This window comes from Aquarana catesbeiana, linkage group LG09 (assembly GCF_042186555.1).
Source record: "Aquarana catesbeiana isolate 2022-GZ linkage group LG09, ASM4218655v1, whole genome shotgun sequence".
Lineage (NCBI taxonomy): Eukaryota > Metazoa > Chordata > Amphibia > Anura > Ranidae > Aquarana > Aquarana catesbeiana.
In genome coordinates this window covers 30249866-30270716 of record NC_133332.1, presented here as the reverse complement: position 1 = coordinate 30270716, position 20851 = coordinate 30249866, and the positions used below count along the sequence as shown (strand labels likewise).

At 44.1% G+C, this 20851-nt stretch overlaps 1 protein-coding gene across 8 annotated transcripts in view; it reads left to right on the top strand.

The window, feature by feature from the left end:
- Positions 1-20851, top strand: part of SYNGAP1 (synaptic Ras GTPase activating protein 1) — a 487176-nt gene that overhangs the window by 85293 nt on the left and 381032 nt on the right. The window lies entirely within an intron of this gene.

Here is a 20851-nt window from a genome sequence, read left to right as displayed (position 1 = left end):
GTCAGCGGTGACTTGAGTTGCCACCTCATCCCTTTAAACCGGAACACCTATGAATTAGACAAGGTTATGAGGCTAATTAAATGCAGATAAGGCACCAATGAGTTTAATTACCACCTTAATCAGCCATAGAACCTGTGTAATTAATATGTGTTTGGGTTTAAAGGGATGAGGTGGCAACCATATCGGTGACACATCTGCTGGCACCCGCTGCTATCCGATCCTGTCCGTGAAATCCAGACGGATGGTGACCCTATTTTCGATCCGTCTGGAGGATCGGATCGGATGAAAACAGACCGCCTGTTCTCCCAATAGAGGAGAACGGGGCTCTGACAGGTCCATCTCTGCACAGTGAGCGGAGACTGACCTGTAATCCGCCTGCTCAGCGGGGATCAACCGATTGATCCCCCGCTGAGCAAAGCGGAGTCCACCGGGTGGACCGCCCGTGTAAAAGGACCCTAAGGCCCCTTTCACACTTATACGACTTGCCCCACGATTTTGTACTGCAAAATCGTATGACAAGTCATTCTCCATGATTGTCAATGACTACCATTCATATTGGCACGACTTTTAGTCATGCCGACTTCAAAGTAGTCCCTGCACTACTTTGGTCCAACTTCCATGCGAGTTGTACTCCATAGACCTCAATGTTAAACCCTCAAGTAGCATGCAAATCGTACCTGAATAATATAGACACAATTTCAGGACAACTTTGTAAGCACAAGCTGTAAGCACAAGCCTCACACCATGTATGTTTTCATTTGTTAATGCCAAAGTTGTGGCAAAGTCGTACAAAGTAGTGCTGCTCCCAAATCTCTACAAAATTGCGGTAAAATTGCACGACTTTGAAGTCTTATAAGTGTGAAAGGGGCCTTAATCTTTTGTTGTGAAGGCCCCTGGTCCTGGTCAAAATGTGTTTAATGTAGAAGGGCTTACCTAATGTTATGATATAGTTTAGGTGGTTTAGTTAGGCTAGTGTAAAACCTAAAATGAATGTATAACTAAAGGCAAAGTTTTTTTTTTTTGGACAGAGCGAAGATAAGTTAGAACACCTATCAGGTTTTTATTGCTTGTCCCAGTTAGGGAGGTTCATACTCTCTATTTGTCCAGCTGACCATTATTATCGAAAGTAAAAGAAAATGCCATATTTCAGATTATCCAAAGAAAAGTAATAGAGACGAAATCTTCCAATGGGGACACTAGTTCTGGTGACTAGGGGGCCCCCAAGCGATTCCCTCACTTTGGAGGGATTTCCTCTCACTTCCTGTTTTTTTGGCTATGGGACAGGAATCGAAGGTATATCTCCCCAATGGGACACAGATGGGAAAAAAACCCCAACAAACTGACTTGCTCTATCCAAAATTAAAAAAAAAAGTTTTGCTCACAGTTCTACATTAGGATGTTGGGAGTGAAAAAGCAGCCCATCAAAAAGTGATATATTAGTTATAGGCAGAGCCTGGTGGGCTCCTACTTCCCCTTAGCACTGAGATCGTTCTGCCATAATTAGTGATTCCTTTCCATCTGGGAGTTTTGGATTTTCTTCACTCATATTTGTGAGTTCCAGTGTCTCCTGTTAGGTTGGATGGTTGGAACCTCCATCATGGTCACAGCAGATATACAGACCCAGGAACTCACCACAGAAATCTCACCAATAAAGTCTACAAGATAAACAATGAATTGTCCTTCACAAACTGTATTTATTAAAAAAAGAAAAACTGCAGTACAAGTATACATGGCCTGTAGCTTAGATACCCAACAATGGAAACAACTGTACAAATGGGAAAAAAGGAAATAACAAGGCTAAAAGTCCTGTTAACCACCTAAAATGTTGTAAATACATACAGCAAACATCATATTCACTAATCAATACAGAGCAGTGAGCCTAAAAGAGAAGTTCGGGATTAAAAAAAATAAACATACATACTCACCTAGGTGGTTGCAGCTCCTGGCCCCTCCCTCCTGTCGAGTGCCACCACAGCAAGCAGCTTGCTATCGGGCACCCGAGACATGGAGCTGCCATTTGGCCCTGCCCTCTCTCTCTCTCCTGATTGGCTAACTGACTTTGACAGCTGCGGGAGCCAATAGCGCCACTGCTGTGTCTCAGCCAATTAGGAGGGAGAGTCCCGGATGGCTGAGAGCTGAGGTTCAGGTAAGTATTAGGGGGTGCTGGGGAGGCTGCTACACACAGAAGGCTTTTTATCTTAATGCAAAGAATGCATTAAGATAAAAAAACCTTCTGATTTTACAACTCTATTAAGTGAGCAGAGAGCAGTGACTGTCAGTCAACAGCTCTGCTCTGCCCCTCCAGCGCTCACTGGAGAGCTGGGCTGTGGGAGGGGACAGAAGCAGCTGGCCCAGGCTCTTAGCGGCTCGCTGAGAGGCTATGCCAGCTGCCTGTCCAGACATCTGGGTGGATCCCAACATTAATGTTAGCATTGGTTGCCCTTCTCTGCACTTTCTCCAGTTTCCCGATATCCTTTTTGAGAACTAGTGCCCAAAATTGAACTGCATATTCCAGATGAGGTCTTACTAATGATTTTTACAGGGGCAAAATGATATCTCTCTCTCTGGAGTCCATACCTCTCTTAATACAAAAAAGGACTTTGCTCGCTTTGGAAACCACAGCTTGGCATTGCATGCTATTATTGAGCTTATGATCTACCAAAACCCCCAGATCCTTCTCCATCATTGATTACCCCAGTTGTACTCCCTCTAGTATGTATTCTTACCCCCCAAGTACATTACTTTACATTTATCAACATTAAACCTCATTTGCCACTTAGTTGCCCAATTAGACAGGGCATTGAGATCGGCTTGTATATTGGAGACATCCTGTAAGGACGTTATTCCACTGCATAGCTTGGTGTCATCTGCAAAGACAGAAATGTTACTTTTAATCCCAGACCCAATATCATTTATAAAGATATGGAAAAGTAAGGGTCCCAACACCGAACCTTGGGGTACACCACTGATAACCTTAGGCCATTCAGAGAAAGAATCATTAACCACTACTCTATTTGTCTTTTAGCCAGTTATCTATCCATTTACAAATGTATCTTTCCAAGCCTGTAGACATTACCTTACACATGAACCGTGTGTGGGGAACTGTGCCAAAGTGGGTAAGCCAAGGGTTCCATGCTTTTTAGAAAGGAGTAATGATTAATGATTATGCATGAAGGTAAAAAACTTTCTGTGTACAGCAGCTCCCCCAGCCCCCCAATACTTACCTGAGACCCATCGATATCCAGCGAGAGCTTCGGCTCACCAGGGACTCTCCTTCATCATTGGCTGAGACAGCAGCGGGAGCCATTGGCCAGTGAGCCAATGAGAAGAGAGTAGGACACTCAGAGCAGCGGCTTGGCTGGGGAGCCTCTTTAGCAAGCTGTTTGCTCTGGGGGCACTTGACAGGAAGGAGGGGCCAGGAGCGCTGGCAGGGGACCCGAGAAGAGAAGGATCGGGGCTTCTCTATGCCAAACCATTACACAGAGCAGGCAAGTAGGACATGTTAAACAAAACTTGCATGCACTATCACTTTAAAGTGGTGTTCAGGCCAAATTATACTTTTTAAATAAAAATACCCCTATAATACACAAGCTTAATGTATTCTTGTAAAGTTAGTCTGTAAACTAAGGTCTGTTTTTGTTAGTTTATAGCAGTAGTTTGTTATTTTATAAACGTACAGCAGGCCGTGGCCATCTTAAGTGTGGGCATCTGAAGCCAGACTGTATTTCTTCCTGGATCTCATCCTTGCAGATCTCGCACATGCTCAGTGCAGCACAAGCAGTGTAACAGGTTTCAGGTCAGGTTTCCATAGCAACAGCAGTGTCAGAGGAAGTTGCCGTCCCTTCCCAGAAGGCGTTGCAAACAGGAAATGATGCGATGGGCCACGGCCAGGGAGGAGGAAGTAAAAAATGAATACAGCAGATATACAGTAGGTGCAGAGAAAAAAATGTAAAAATATCCAATTCGTTTACAGTGCACAGTTTAGTGAGGGATGCTGAAGAGTTGTAAAAGTGGGTGGAACTCCACTTTAAGGTGTTAAATCCTTTCCATGAGCTAAATAAAGTCAACCCCAGTCATTGCTTGTTTGAAGGAAATATTTGGTAACTTCCAATTATACACAATAGTCCATTGCGCAGCCTAAGGATAGCTGAGATCAATTTACGTTATACCTTGTTATGGAAATTTTATCGATAGGCAACTCCTATCCTCATATTGATTAGTGATTCCAAATTAATAACAACGACTGCAGTAGGTAACAGACACAAAAGATACCCTCAGCATCTTCCAAAATAACTGTTCTGTTTTATTCTACGCAATTGAAGTTTTTTATACACCTGCTTACGTAGGTATCACATTAATATTACAATTGTACTTTTATGGTAACAAGGGGCGTAACATAGGCAGGCTAATTCTAATCAGGACTCCAAAGAATGTAAACATGTAATGAAAACATTATTAGTGCCGTGTTCACAATGAGTGTGGTGTGAAATGCATAGGCAAACCATACAAAATAGAAATGCAATTATATACAGATTTTACAATTTCCTTAACAACCTTTGGGGTGGAAGGGAGAGGAAGAAATAACAAATATTGAGCTAAAGATAGTTCCAGAATAATTCTGGTTAACTGATAAATAGGATCCCATATCCTACCCCAAAGGACCTGAATCCAGACTTCTCGAATTCCAAGCATTCATCCCTGGCTGCATAAAGCTCTAAACATTCATACCAATAGGTGCCCCGTCCAGCCGCAGGAGCTGTCAGCCTCTCATAGGCTGGTGACGCAGGACGTGGTTGGACGGTGACACGGCGGCCATCTTTGTGGTCAGAAGCGCTGGACGCTTCACACTGCTGTATGGTATTTTACCAAATGTGAGTTTGTTTTACTTTTGATATATTAAAATATCTTTGGTTATGGAGTTTGCGCAATGAGCGTTCTCTTTTTACTTCCCACTTACCACGATTCTCGAGGTTGCTTACGCCCACTGGATCACACTTGGTTCAATATCTTGTTGTAAAGAGGAACCTCTAAGCTTTCCACCTGGTCCAGAGGGGGATGAATATGTTGATGCTACTCTAATAGAGGATCATTGGTTTACCCTAAGAAGATTGCTATCTGTTTACAACATACGTGTATAACCCATACACTGATGGTAAGGGTCAGTTTGTTTGGGTAATGGTGTTCCTATCCCTTTCTAAGCTTTCCTCCATGGTGGATCTTGTTTAATAGAGGGTTCCTGTTTCCTCTCGACGGAGAAGGCTCCGTTTGGCTTCATTTTATACATATTTTGAGACATTATCTTATTTAATATTTTTTAGCGCTGCACCTTCTTCTTTATATTTCTTTAATTGTACCCAGCAATTTTGTGCCAGCTGCTCTTTATGTTATATTAAGTGCAACAGATTCTGTTTTTTACTCAAACATTTGTTGGCGGAAATTCCGACAGCAAATGTCCGATGGAGCATACACACGGTCGGATTTTCCAACAATGAGCTCACATCGAACATTTGTTGTCGGAAATTCCAACCGTGTGCGCGGCAGTAGAGAGAGAAAAATATGAGGGCAGCATTATCAGCATCCATTTTTTTCTTAATAAATGCACTCTAAACACCTTTTATAGTAGATTTTACCTGCTTCTGTTCTGTAGAAAACGAGAGAAGACATTACAAGACAGGTGAGGTGAGTACAAAGTGGGAGGTTTTCCCCCATTGAAGGCACAATATTTGTTTTAGTGTTAGAATAAGAAACAATGCACTGGGTGTACCCACGTCTAAAGTAGGAAACTCAAGGACATCGGTGTTGTTGCCAGAAATAGCACTGCCTGTTCAATGACTTTCTGTATTCTGGGCATTTTGAAAAATTGTGTGTGAAAACTGTATACTGCTGTTGCCATGGTTGCACGGAAGGGAAATAGGATCATTTTGACACCTTTTGGAAATCATAACCGGTTGAAGATTGAAATGGCAAGGTAACTTATAATAATGGCTTTTGTAGCAATTATTTATTTAAATTTTTTTTTTTTTTTTTTGCAGAACTATGTGAGCTGATGTAAGTCTTACGCAGAGAGTTAAATTAAATATTGATCACTTGTAAATAGTTTTCTTTAAAAGTGGTTATTGACCTCACTTATCTTCTCTGGCTGTCCTCCGATACATAATAAAAAGCCGTTATAAGCTGTCACAGCAAACAAAGCTGAATGTGTACAGTATAGTTAGGGGATGGAGAGATGAATCCAGGAGGAGCGAGAGCTTTAAAGTGTATTTCTAGTTTTGCATGAAACAGAGAAGGGTTAGACCCAGGTATGCCCAGGGTGGGCATGCAATGTAATTTTCAGTGGCTCTCAGAAGAGCTTCACATGGCATGGACTGGCCTGCTGAAGGACTGAAAGATCCTCTGTTGGGCTCCTGCTCCCTGCAGATACAGTGCCATTGCCATAGGCTGTAATTGACAGCTCACTAGGCTGTCAACTACAAAGCTTTGGCTACCCTTTTGAACCAATGGACCAACCACCTTAATGATGTTTGAGAGAAGCCTGCCCTATGTCTCTAACATTCAGGCCCTTTTCTCAGTACCAGCCTAGTCCTGCCTGTGTCATTGCATGAAGAAGCTTACCTGCCTACCCTCCTTCCTCCTCTTAGTGGAACCATTGGCTGCAGCAGGTATGGATGTAAAACCCCTGTGTTTATGATGGTGCAGAAATTGGAGGTGATCTGATGTCTGAAGGTGTAGGAATTGGGGTGGATCTGAGGTCTAAAGGTGCAAGAATTGTAGTTGATCTGAGGTCTGAAGATGCAGAAATTGAGACTGATCTGAGGTCTGAAGGTGCAGAAATTGAGGCTGATCTGAAGTCTGACGGTGTAGATAATGAGGCTGATCTGGGGTCTGAAGGTGTAGGAATTGAAGTTGGTCAGAAGGTGTAGGAATTTTAACTGATCTGAGGCCTGAAGGTGCTTTAATTGAAGCTGATCTGAGGTGCAGAGATTGGGGGCTGATCTGAGGTGTGAAAGTGCAGGAACCAAGGCTGATCTGAGTTCTGAAAGTGCAAAAATTGTGTCCGATTCAAGATCTGAAGGCGCTGGAACTGTAGCTGATCTGAGGTATAAAAGTGCAGGAAGTTAGGTCTGACTTGAGGTCTGATGGTGCAGGAATTGAAGCTGATCTGAGGTCTGAAGGTGCAGGATTTGAAACTGATCTTAGTTCTGAAGGTGCAAGTATTGATGCTGATTTGAGGTCTGAAGGTGCAGGAACTGAGGCTAATCTGAGGTCTGTAGGAATTGAAGTTGATATGAAGTCTGAAGGTATGGGGATTGGGGCTGATCTGAGGTCTGAAGGTAGAGGAATTGAACCAGATTTGAGGTGTGAAACTACAGGAATTGAGGCTGATTTAGGGTATGAAAGTGCAGAAATTAAAACTTATCTGTGGTCTGAAGGTGCAGTAACTGGGGCTGATCTGAGGTCTACGGCACGCCAACAGAAAATGTGAAAAAGGTTGACCCCTACACTAGAAAATGTGTTAGGCTACTTTCACACTGGGGCCTGCGCCGGTGGTAAAGCGCCGCTATATTTAGCGGCGCTTTACCGTCATTTTAGCTGCGCTATTCGGGCAGTTTTAACCCCCGCTAGCGGCCGAAAAAGGGTTAAAACCGCCCGCAAAGCGCCGCTGCAGTGGCGCTTTGCCGGCGGGTTTGCAGCGCTGCCCCATTGTTTTCAATGGGAAGGGGCGCTTTAGGAGTGGTGAATACATCGCTCCTATAGCGCTGCAAAGATGCGTCTTGCAGGACTTTTTTGACCGTCCTGCAAGCGCACCGCTCCAGTGTGGAAGCCCTTGGGCTTCCACGCTGGAGTGAATTGAGCGGCTCTTTCAGGGCGCTTTGCAGGAGCTATTTTTAGCACTATAGCGCCTGCAAAGCGCCTCAGTGTGAAAGTAGCCTAAGCCCTGGTTCACACAGAGGCGGCACGACTTGCAGGTCGCCTCACCGAGGCGACCTGCACACGACTTCCAGGGCGACTTGCAAAACGACTTCTGTATAGAAGTCTATGCAAGTCGCCCCCAAAGAAGTACAGGAACTTTTTTCTAAGTCGGAGCGACTTGCGTCGCTCCTATTAGAACGGTTCCATTGTACAGAACGGGAGGCGACTTGTCAGGCGGCTAGGTCACCTGACAAGTCGCCCCTGTGTGAACCGGCAGTGTAATTTTAGTTGAAAACGTAATGTCAAAATTATTAGTACTCACAAATATAGACAGCAGTTCTAGGCAAATCTTGACTTTTCCTATAATGGTTGAGCTGAGGACTCACATGCCTCTCTCCCACCTCTTGAATTTTTAGGCTTTGTCCACATCTATTATTTGCATGTTAAATGTGTTTTTGTGTGTTGATGCCCATCGCATTAGGGCAGTCAATTACTATGAATGGTTCTTTTAAGTGCATGTAAAGACCAAACACTTATTTTTAGTATTACATGGAGTGGCGAAGGGTTTAAAAGTTTGGTCAGGTTTTTGATTGCTGTATGTGTCCTTTCTTAGGAGATTCGCCCTCTCTGTTTGTCTCAGTGACTATTGTCCCCAAACAGAAAGTGATGGGGCACTCACAATTTTACAGTTTTTACTTGAACAACAATTGAAATTTAATCTTTCGATGGGGATACCTGTTCAGGTGACAGCTGGTATGTCTTTCCTGTTGTGTCTCCAAAACAGGATGCGAAGGGTAATGTTATCTAGAGGACACAAACCCCAGAGAAAATCCTCTCTACTCTATCCAAAATTAATGAGAAATAAATAAATAAATAAAAATACATTTTACATCTCGATATCAAAGATCAGTATAAGGCACACTTAAAAAAATAATATTAACCTTGCAAGGCCCCATTAAAAAGTAAGTAAGGTTTGAAGAGTTTAAGGGTCAGTAGTAAGTCAGAGTTCAGAAGTGAGTAGTATGTAACGCAAAGTTTAGAGTTCAGTAGTACGTAACATAGGTGTGTTGCCAAAATTGTAAAAGACATGGAATACCTTTAGGCACACCAAGGGGAGTAACAATGCGATGCGCATAGTGCATCTCAGCAAACAGTGGGTGTGGCCAATTTGTGTTAGCAGTGGGAGGAATTTAAAGGGTAATTTTGACATACTGCATAACCCGAGCCTCCTTGTACCCATAAAATATGTTATGGTTACTGTTCCACAAGCAAGAGTGTCACAGACATGTATAAACCTCAGCACAATAAAAAATTTTTAATGAAACGCTTCCATTACAAATGCTTTTTTGTACACTAAAAATAGACATAGAGCTGACAATTTGCCTGCCTTAAAGGGGTTGTAAACCCTTGTGTTTTTTCACCTTAATGCATCGTATGCATTAAGGTGAAAAAACACCTGGCAGTAACTGGCACCCAGGCCCCCCGTTTTGCTTACCTGAGCCCCGTATTTCTGTCGCCGGAGACATGCTCTCCCTCTCTCCACAGGGTCCTGGCTCTTGATTGGATAGATTGATAGCAGCGCAGCCATTTGCTCCCGCTGCTGTCAATCAAATCCAATGACGCGAGCGCCAGGGGGCGGGGCCGAGTCTGGCATTCGTGTCTATGGACGCAAATGCTGGACTTGGGAGCTTGCCCACAAGCTTACCTCCCCCCCGGGAGAATGCGTCTCCTTGGGGGTTATCTGATGTGGCAAGGAGCCGCGAGAGCCGCCGGGGGACCCCAGAAGATGAGGTTCGGGGCCACTCTGTGCAAAACGAGCTGCACAGTGGAGGTAAGTATGACGTTTGTTATTTAAAAAAAAAAAAAAAACTAACCCTTACAATCCCTTTTTTTTTTTTTATTTGTTCAACCAGTTTACCATATCAAAAAATTGGCAAACTGTAATATATTACATTTTTGGTTTTGGGTTTAGATACGCTGTAATTCCTAGTTTGCCATCCTCCAGATTTGTGAAATTTGTGATTATTATAGTTATTATTACACAGGACTTATATAGCACCAACAGTTACAGTAAAATTTAAGATAAGAGGGTCAGGATGCTCTTGCTGAAGAGAGCTTACAATGTAAAAGGGAAGGGCGAGTGAAACAAGCAAAAATAAAAGTGCGTGGATGAGCTGTTAAAGAAAATTTAAATTCCAGTTGTTAGGTGGAGCTGGGTAGGCTTCTTTATAAGTTATGAGTTTTCACGGATGACCTAAAGGCAGACAGAGTAGGTGATAGCCAGACAGGTTAAGGTAGGGAGTTCCAGAGGATGATGGGAGAGCTCTCAAGAATTCCTGAATGTGAGCATGGGAGGACGTGATAAGGAAGCTAGAGAGCTGGAGGTCTTGGGAAGAGGGAAGAGGACCATTTGGGTGATGTTTTAAGACAAGTTTAGTGATGTAGCTGGGGGAAGAGTTGTGATCTGCCTCATCACTCCATCACCAACATCTTCTCCGAGTCTGGTGTAATTAGGTGGCCACCGATGACGAAGTTTGGATATGCCTGGAATAAGCCCGTATTAAGCAAACATACAATCCCAGCCTAGCATGGGAGGATGTGATGAGGAGGCTAGAGAGCAGGAGGTCTTGGGAAGATCGAAAAGGACCATTTGGGTTATGTTTTAAGACAAGTTTGGTGATGTAGCTGGGGGCAGAGTTGTGATCTCCCTCATCACTCCATCACCAACATCTTCTCAGAGTCTGGAGTAATTGGGTGACCACCAATGACGAAGTTTGGATATGCCTGGAATAAGCCCGTATTAAGCAAACATACAATCCCAGCCTAGCATGGGAGGATGTGACGAGGAGGCTTGAGAGCAGGAGGTCTTGATAAGAGCGAAGAGGATCATTTTGGTGATGTTTTAAGACAAGTTTGATGATGTAGCTGAGGGCAGAGTTGTGATCCCCCTCATCACTCCGTCGCCAACAGTCTCTGAGTCTGGAGTAATTGGGTGGCCACCGATGACAGAGTTTGGATATGCCTGGAATAAGCCCGTTTTAAGCAAACATACAATCTCAGCCTATTCCCGTCATATCTAAATTGCGTCGTGTGCCGCAGTCAATACAAAAAATTGCTGGCAAGAATGGAAAAAAGTTTTATGGCAAAAGGCACATACAGAGTCTTATCCACCATCCGCTATAACTCTCCTCTCTTTCTCTTAAATAATCCTTTCTGCTAATTCCGTTCTTTGTTTTCCTCCATTGTTTGCCAAGCTCCCTCCCGTTCCTTCCATATAATTTCCTGCCCGTGCCTTCATCTAAGGCCCATTCATCAGCTCCAGCTACACTGACAATTTCTCCTTTCTTAAAAGACAGTCTCTTTTGTGAAATTTGCTCAAGCCTTGGAAATTCAGAGATGTCTTTAGATTAGATGAAAAATATACTTCTGAATAAAGATGTCCGTATACTTGAGGTGCTAATAGGGAGAATAAATAATGTATAATGTTCCTGATTCATCAAGCTGCGACATGGGATGCTGAAAGTGGATTATCAAGTGATATTATCACATGTGATTACATGGTTTGATTTACCAAAGAGAGAAGATAAAGAGTTAGCTGTTAATGCGAAACTAAACTCTATCTGGGGAAACAAACTGAAAACACTGTTTCAATTATTTTTTTCATTTTTAATATTCAAAACAAAATCACCAATCTATCCATGTTTCCATACTTATTTTGTTGATAAATCACTTTAACCGCTTAGTGACCGCCCACCATAGATATACTGCAGCAGGGCGGGCGTTCTGCGCCAAATCACGTACCTAGTACATGGTGTAACACTTCCAGGTCCAGGGAACGTGCGCGCGGGCTGCCGGTGACCCTCTCCTGCTGTGATTAGACACAGCAGGAGCCAATCAGCGGGTCCCGGGGACACGGTGTACGCTGGGATCCACTGATCGTTCAGGAGAAATACAAAACGGCGGTCTGCCTATGTAAACAAGGCAGATCTCCATTCTGTGAGAGGGTAATATGTTGATCCTGTGTTCCTGCTAAACAGGAACAAGGATCTTTAGATTCCCCCAGTCAAAACACCCCCCCACACAGTTAGTAATCACTCCCAGAGAACACATTTAACCCTTTGCTCGCCCCTGATGTTAACCCCTTCCCTGCCAGTCTCATTAGTACAGTAACCGTGCATATTTTTTAGCACTGATCACTGTATTGGTGTCACTGGTCCCCAAAAAGTGTCAGTTAGGGTTCTGATTTGTCATCCGCAAGATTGCAGACCTGCTATAAGTCGCTGATCGCCGCCATTACTAGGAAAAAAATAAAAACAAATAAATAAAAATATAGCACAGTTTGTAGACGCTATAACTTTTGTGCAAACCAATCAATATACACGTATTGGCATTCTTTTTACCAAAAGTTTTTAGCAGAGTACATATTGGCCTAAATAGATGAAGACATTTTTATTGGGAATGTTTTATAGCAGAAAGTAAAAAATATTGTTTTTTTTTTTTTTTCAAAATGATTGGTCTTTTTTTGTATGTAGCACAAAAAATAAAAACCACAGAGATGATCAAATACCACCAAAAGAAAGTTCTATTTGTGGGTAAAAAAGGACATAAATTTCATTTGGGTACAGTGTTGCACGCCCCCGCGCAATTGTCAGATAAAGTAACGCAGTGCCGTATCGCAAAAAATGGCCTGGTTATGAAGGGGTGTAAACCTTCCGGAGCTGAAGTGGTTAAATAACCCCCCCCCCCCACCATGCATTTCTAGCTGAAGCCATCTTTTTTTATTTTTTTATTTAATTGTCAATTAATTCAGCAGTACAATACAGATCAGAATAAGTTTACATCAGCCCTAAAAAATATTGTCTAGATTAACAGACAGAAGAGACCCCTTTCACACTGGGACGTTTTTCAGGCGTTTTTCAGGCTCTTTAGCATTAAAAAAAGCGCCTGTAAAGTGCCTGAAAGAAGCCTCATCTGAAATCCCAATGTGAAATCCCGAGTGCATTCACACTGTGGCGCTGCGCTGGCAGGGTGTCAAAAAAAGTCCTGCAAGCAGCTTCTTTGCAGCGCTTTCGTGTTTTTGCCACCGGGCTGGGTGTGCCGATGGCCCGAGCCCTTTCACACTGCCAGCACCCGAAAAACGCCTGAAAAACGCCCCAGTGTGAAAGGGGGCATAAGCGGCGCTTTACCAGCGTTTTTCGAGCGCTTTCTGTGTGAAAGGGCTCGGTCTTTCACATTGGGATTGCAGATGAGGCTTCTTTCAGGCACTTTACAGGCGCTTTTTTTAATGCTAAAGAGCCTGAAAAATGCCCCAGTGTGAAAGGGTCATAGGTGTACAGAGCTGCAAGGGCAGGTGATTAAGGTAAAAAAATGTTTAGGCATCAGCATCCCACCTCACAGTCCCATGTACATAAGTATTCACAGCCTTTGCCATGACACTCAAAATTGAGCTCAGGTACATCCTGTTTCTACTGATCATCCCTGACACGTTTCTACAACTTGATTGGAGTCCACCTGTGGTAAATTCAATTGATTGGACATGATTTGGAAAGGCACACACCTGTCTATATAAGGTCCCACAGTTAACAGTGGATGTCAGAGCACAAACCAAGCCATGAAGTCCAAGAAATTGTCTGTAGACCTCCGAGACAGGATGAACATTTCTGCAGCATTAAAGGTCCCAATGAGCACAGTGGCCTCCATCATCCATAAATGGAAGAAGTTTGGAATCACCGGGACTGTTCCTAGAGCGGGCCGCCTGGCCAAACTGAGCGATCGGGGGAGAAGGGCCTTAGTCAAGGAGGTGACCAAGAACCCGATGGTCACTCTGACAGAGTTCTAGCATTTCTCTGTGGAGAGAGGAGAACCTTCCAGAAGAACAACCATCTCTACAGCACGCCACCAATCAGGTCTGTACGGTAGAGTGGCCAAACGAAAGCCACTCCTCAGTAAAAGGCACATGACAGCCCACTTGGAGTTTGCCAAAAGGCACCTCAAGGACTCTCAGACCATGAGAAACAAAATTCTCTGGTCTGAAACAAAGATTGAACTCTTTGGCATGAATGACAAGCGTCTTTTCTGGAGGAAACCAGGCACCGCTCATCACCTTGCCAATACCATCCCTACAGTGAAGCATGGTGATGGCAGCATCATGCTGTGGAGATGTTTTTCCAGCGGGAGGAACTGGGAGACTATTGAGGGAAAGATGAATGCAGCAATGTACAGAGACATCCTTGATGAAAACCTGCTCCAGAGCGCTCTGGACCTCAGACTGGAAAAAAACTAAATCTTAGTAACAAAAAACCTAAGTAAACAAATACACTAAAAACTCAATTAAACCAAACGGACAGTAGCATCTAAATACCAATCCGAGTAGGATGTGTAACAAGCTTCAACCAATCGGTAATTAAAAAGGCTCTATCCTTTTGCTAGGTATACCGTATATACTCGAGTATAAGTCAAAATTTTCAGCCCCTATTTTGGGGCCCCTATTAAGTGCCCCCCTCGATTTATACACGAGTCTCCGCCGTCTGCCTACATGATCAGCGTGTCATGCAGGCAGACGGCGGCCAGCATGTGATACATACCACTCGGCAGCCTCTCACTGTTCAAAAGCCGCGCCTCCTCCTCGTCTGTGATAGGCAGTCAGTGTACAGCCTATCACGGACATTCTCTCATCCTCGTCTGTGGTATGAGGATGAGAGAATGTCCGTGAAAGGCTGACCGCTGACTGCTGGGAAATGGAGTTTTCTGCTTATCATGGACAAGGAGGAGGCGCGGTTTTTGAACAGTGAATGGCCGCCGCACACGCTGATCGGTGCAGAGCGGCACACGGAGGATGCACAAGACACAGGTAGGATGCACACAGGTACATATACTCATGACACATGCACACAGGTACATATACACATGACACATGCACACATACACAGGACACAGGTACATATACACATGCACATATACACAGGTACAGGACACAGGTACATATACACATGCACATATACACAGGACACAGGTACATGACACATGCACACATACACAGGACACAGGTACATATACACATGCACATATACACAGGTACATGACACATGCACATATACACAGGACACATGTACATGACACATGCACATATACACAGGACACAGGTACATGACACATGCACATATATACAGGACACATGACACATGCACATGTACACATATACACATGCACATATACACAGGACACATGACACATGCACATATGCACAGGACACATAACACATGCACAGGACACAGGGTAAGTTAATAAATCACATAAGAGACACAATAAAAGTGCAATAAACATACAATGAACTCATCATAAATTGACATATATGTTCAAATAAAGGCTGTAAAATGTACAAACACTGTGCAAAAAAATATTTAGAAATTAGAAAAAATATATATGGTACAAAAAGGTGCTCAGATTTTCAAAACATCAATAGTTCCTCTTTCTTACCATGAAGGAACGATGAAAAAAAAAGTGCTCCCAAAAGGAATCGCCACAAACGATTAAATGAGCTCCTTACCAGCTGCTCTGATCCCACAAGAAGACCATTAGATGCCTTGCTGCATAGCAGCCATATACACCACAACATTGCATGCAAAGGTTCCATGATCCCCTAAGCCAAGATATACATTTTTAAGGAATTACACAGCATGTGTTACAAACAACCAGCAGGTCCAAGCGGTCAGGCCGACTTGCAGAATAATGTCACATGTGAGGCTCCTCCCACCGCGTTTCTCTGTAACGCGCGTCGTCTGGGAATACGAAGCTCACTTACCAGCCAGCCTGCAACAAAATCAAATTGACCCTGTCTAACAGTTCACGTTAAAAACAAGGGGTTTAGTTGCTCACATTTGCAAATATATGTGTTAGCTGCAGTGGCCATGTCAAGGCACATTAGTGTACTGAAGTCCTAACTCTATAATATTACGAGTCTCCCAAATTGGATCACATATAGCAGAGGATAAATTCAGGGGACACCCAGCAAGGGCACAATGGCAGCTGAAGGTATCCCATGCGTCCCCTCACCAAATTACAAACTATACAAACAGATGGCAACCATCCCAACCTAGAACTAGCATTTGATTGTAACTCCTCCTAATGTATTTTATAATATGCCTGTAATCATGCTAAGTCTTTAAAACTTCCCCTACTAAATAATACTATCTCCGTAACCACGCCTACTGTTTTTAATTCTTCCTACTGATTTATAACATCCCTGTAAACGTACTCACTTTTTATTACTCCTCCTACTGGTTTAAACTGTCTCTGAAATCACACCTACTGATTTATAACCCCTCCTACTAATGTTTAATACATATGTAACCACACCCACTGTATAACATTTCTGTAGCCCATGAATGCTGATTGTAAGATCTACCATTGACATATAATGCCTGTATAACCACACTGATTGATTTTATATTCTCCTATTGATTCACAATTTTCCTGAATCCAGACCTGCCAATTTAATCTTCTTTATAACTACACTACAGTATATTGTCAAAAGTATGGCACATAAACTTTAATGGCATCCCAGTCTTAGTTCGTAGGGTTCAATATTGAGTTGGCCCACCCTTTTCAGCTATAACAGCTTCAACTCTTCTGGGAAGGCTGTTCACAAGGTTTAGGAGTGTGTCTATGGGAATGTTTGACCATTCTTCCAGAAGCACATTTGTGAGGTCAGGCACTGATGTTGGACAAGAAGACCCGGCTTGCAGTCTCCTCTCTTATTCATCCCAAAGGTGTTCTGTCAGGTTGAGATCAAGACTCTGTGCAGGACAGTCAAGTTCCTCCACCCCAAACTCGCTCCTCCACACTATATTGCCAAAAGTTTTGGGCCACCCCTCTAAATCATTTGGTGGAGGGGGATTATGGTGTGAGGTTGTTTTTTCAGGGGATGGGCTTGGGCTCTTTGTTCCAGTGAAGGGAACTCTTAAGGCGTCAGCATACCAGACATTTTGGACAATTTCATGTTCCCAACTTTGTGGGAACAGTTTGGGGATGGCCCCTTCCTGTTCCAACATGACTGTGCACCAGTGCACAAAGCAAGGTCCATAAAGACATGGATCGGTTCATTGTCATCCTGCCTGGACACAATGACCCTCTTCACTACACATAGAATCAAGCCCCGACCACCTTGGCATACAGATGATACCAGAAATCACAAACAACGAAGCTGCACTCTAGAGGATATGTGGCGTAAGATTGAGTCCCAGCAAGACTTCAACCAATATAAATCTGCCCTCCAAAAATACAATTCTTGCCTCCACTCTGCCAAACAGACAAAAAAATTTCTGCTGCACTTAAGGTTCCTAAGAGCACAGTGGCCTCCATAACCCTTAAATGGAAGCTGTTTGGGACGACCAGAACCCTTCCTAGAGCTTGCCGTCTGGTCAAACTGAGCTATTGGGGGAGAAGAGCCTTGGTGAGAAAGGTAAAGAAGAACCCAAAGATCACTGTGGCTGAGCTCCAGAGATGCAGTCAGGAGATGGGAGAAAGTTGTAGAAAGTCAACCATCACTGCAGCCCTCCACCAGTCGGGGCTTTATGGCAGAGTGGCCTGACGGAAGCCTCTCCTCAGTGCAAGACACATGAAAGCCCGCATGGAGTTTGCTAAAAAACACCTAAAGGACTCCGAGATGGTGAGAAATAAGATTCTCTGGTCTAATGAGACCAAGATAGAACTTTTTGGCCTTAATTCTAAGTGGTATGTGTGGAGAAAACCAGGCACTGCTCATCACCTGTCCAATACAGTCCCAACAGTGAAGCATGGTGGTGGCAGCATCATGCTGTGAGGGTGTTTTTCAGCTGCAGGGACAGGACGACTGGTTGCAATTGAGGGAAAGATGAATGCGGCCAAGTACAGGGATATCCTGGACGAAAACCTTCTCCAGAGTGCTCAGGACCTCAGACTGGGCCGAAGGTTTACCTTCCAACAAGACAATGACCCTAAGCACACACACAAAATAACGAAGGAGTGGCTTCACAACAACTCTGTGACTGTTCTTGAATGGCCTAGCCAGAGCCCTGACTTAAACCCAATTGAGCATCTCCGGAGAGACATAAAAATGGCCGTCCACCAACGTTTACCATCCAACCTGACAGAACTGGAGAGGATCTGCAAGGAGGAATGGCAGAGGATCCCCAAATCCAGGTGTGAAAAACTTGTTGCATCTTTCCCAAAAAGATTTGTGGCTGTATTAGATCAAAAGGGTGCTTCTACTAAATACTGAGCAAAGGGTCTGAATACTTAGGACCATGTGATATTTCAGTTTTTCTTTTTTAATAAATCTGTAAAAATGTCAACAATTCTGTGTTTTTCTGTCAATATGGGGTGCTGTGTGTACATTAATGAGGAAAAAAATGAACTTAAATGATTTTAGCAAATGGCTGCAATATAACAAAGAGTGAAAAATGTAAGGGGGTCTGAATACTTTTAGTTACCACTGTATTTTATCACTCTCATTAACAACCTCTCACACAATCCCCGTCAGCTCTTTTCAACCTTTAACTCTCCACTCCGTCCTTCACTACTTCCACCCACTGACTCACTCACTGGTCAGGAGATCGCAAATCACTTCATATATAAGATTGATATAGTTCGTGACAAGATCTCCACTGCACTGATATTTCCCTTACCTTACATTCTATGTCTACCTGCACATTCAATACTTTCCTTGTTTAACTCTGCTACTATAGAGGAAGTCACTAAACTTTTTTCTAATGTCCACCTAACCATCTGTCCCCTGGACCCCGTTCCCTCACAAATACTGAAGTCACCTTCTTGCTCTATCCTACACTCTTTAGCTCACATCTTCAATCTTTCCCTCACTACTGGCATCTTCCCCAACCCTCTAAAACATGCACTAATCACCCCCATACTTAACCACTTCAATACCGGGCACTTTCGCCCCTTCCTGCCCAGGACAATTTTGAGCTTTTAGCGCTGTCGCACTTTGAATGGCAATTGCGCGGTCATACAACACTGTACCCAAAATACATTTTTATCATTTTCTTCCCACAAATAGAGCTTTTTTCTGGTGGTATTCGATCACCTCTGCGGTTTTTATTTTTTGCTAAACAAACTAAAAAAGACTGACATTTTTGAAAAAAAAAATTTTTTTCTTCGTTTCTGTTATAAAATTTTGTTTTCTCCTTCACTGACGGGCACTGATGAGTCGGCACTGATGAGGTGGCACCGATGGGCACTGATGAGTTGGCACTGATGGGCACTGACAGGTGGCATTGATGGGCACTGACCGGCGGCATTGATGGGCACTGACAGGTGGGACTGATGGGCACTGACAGGTGGCATTGATGGGCACTGACCGGCAGCACTGATTGGCACTAATAGGCGGCACTGATTGGCACTGACAGGTGGCATTGATGGACACTAATAGATGGCACTGATGGGCAGCACTGATTGGGCAAGTACTGACAGGTATTAATGCTGGGCACTGATTGGCACTGTGATGGACACTGGCACTGTGGTGGGCTCTGATTGGCATTGTGATGGGCACTGATTGGCCCTATGGTGGGCACTGGCAGACTTTATTATTGGGGCACTGATTGGCAGCTGATTGGCACATCTGATGGGGCTGTGCTGATAATAAATGTGCTGATTATCAGCACAAACCCCCCCCTCTCTGACAGGGAGAGCCACCGATCGGCTCTCCCTGTCAGTGCGAACCGAGGAATGCCGTTTACCGGAACTTCCTGGTTCTCGCGATGATCAGCTGTGATTGGTCACAGCTGATCACGTGGTAAGAAGCCACTGTCAGAGGCTACTTATCATGATCAGAGATGCGACGTGTCAGACTGACACGCCGCACTCGCGATCGCCGTGATGCGTGCCCCCGCGGGCGCGCGCCGGCATGTTATCCTGCTGGATGTCATATGATGCCCAGTCAGGATAACAGAACCACTTCCCGGCCATCATTCTGTTATAGGCCGGGCGGGAAGTGGTTAAAAAGCCCTCACTGAACCCCACCAATCTTACTAATACACATCTCCTTGCTCTCTTTTACTTCCAAACCCTGTGAACACCTAGTCTACAACTGCCTGAGCTGCCACCTCATTCAGAAAAACCTTCTTTATCCCCTTCAGTCTGGATTTCCACAACGCTCCACAGCAACTAGTTAATACTAGTGCAGCGCTTAAAATAAAATACAAATGTGATATCCCAAATAAATGTTAAATAAGAAAATAAGTGATGAATACAAGTCTAAATGATGATATAGTGAAAGTAATCCGGAATAAAAAGTGTCTACCATATGTGGAAAACTTCCTTCAGTACTTAGACTCTATTACACTGTGCACTCACCAAAAATATAAAAAAGCAAAAACAACCAAAAGAAAATATATTAGAGCAGTGCAGTCCTCTGGTGGCCAAGCTCACCCCTTAGGCCCCTTTCACACTGGGGCGGTGGGTGCGTTGGTGGTAAAATGGCGGCGCTTTACCAACAATTTCGCAGCGCTATTCGGCCGCTAGCGGGGCGCTTTTACCCCCCCCCACTAGCGGCCGAGAAAGAGTTAAAACCACCGCAAAGCGCTGCTGCAGCAGCGCTATGCCGGCGGTATAGCCGCGCTGCCCCCTTGACTTCAATGGGCAGGAGTGGTGAAGGAGCGGTGTATACGCCGCTCCTTCACCGCTCCAAAGATGCTGCTAGCAGGACTTTTTTTAGCGTCCTGCCAGCGCACCGCTCCAGTGTGAATGCCCTCGGGGCTTTCACGTTGGAGACACAGCAGCGGCTCTTTCAGGGCGCGTTGCAGGCACTATTTTTAGCGTTATAGCGCCTGCAAAGCGCCCCAGTGTGAAAGGGGTCTTAGGTGTAGTTCCATGTAAAAATAAATGTAACATACACGAACACAAAAGGGAAAAGTGGTTACTTAGTGGTTACTTTGTGGGACTATGT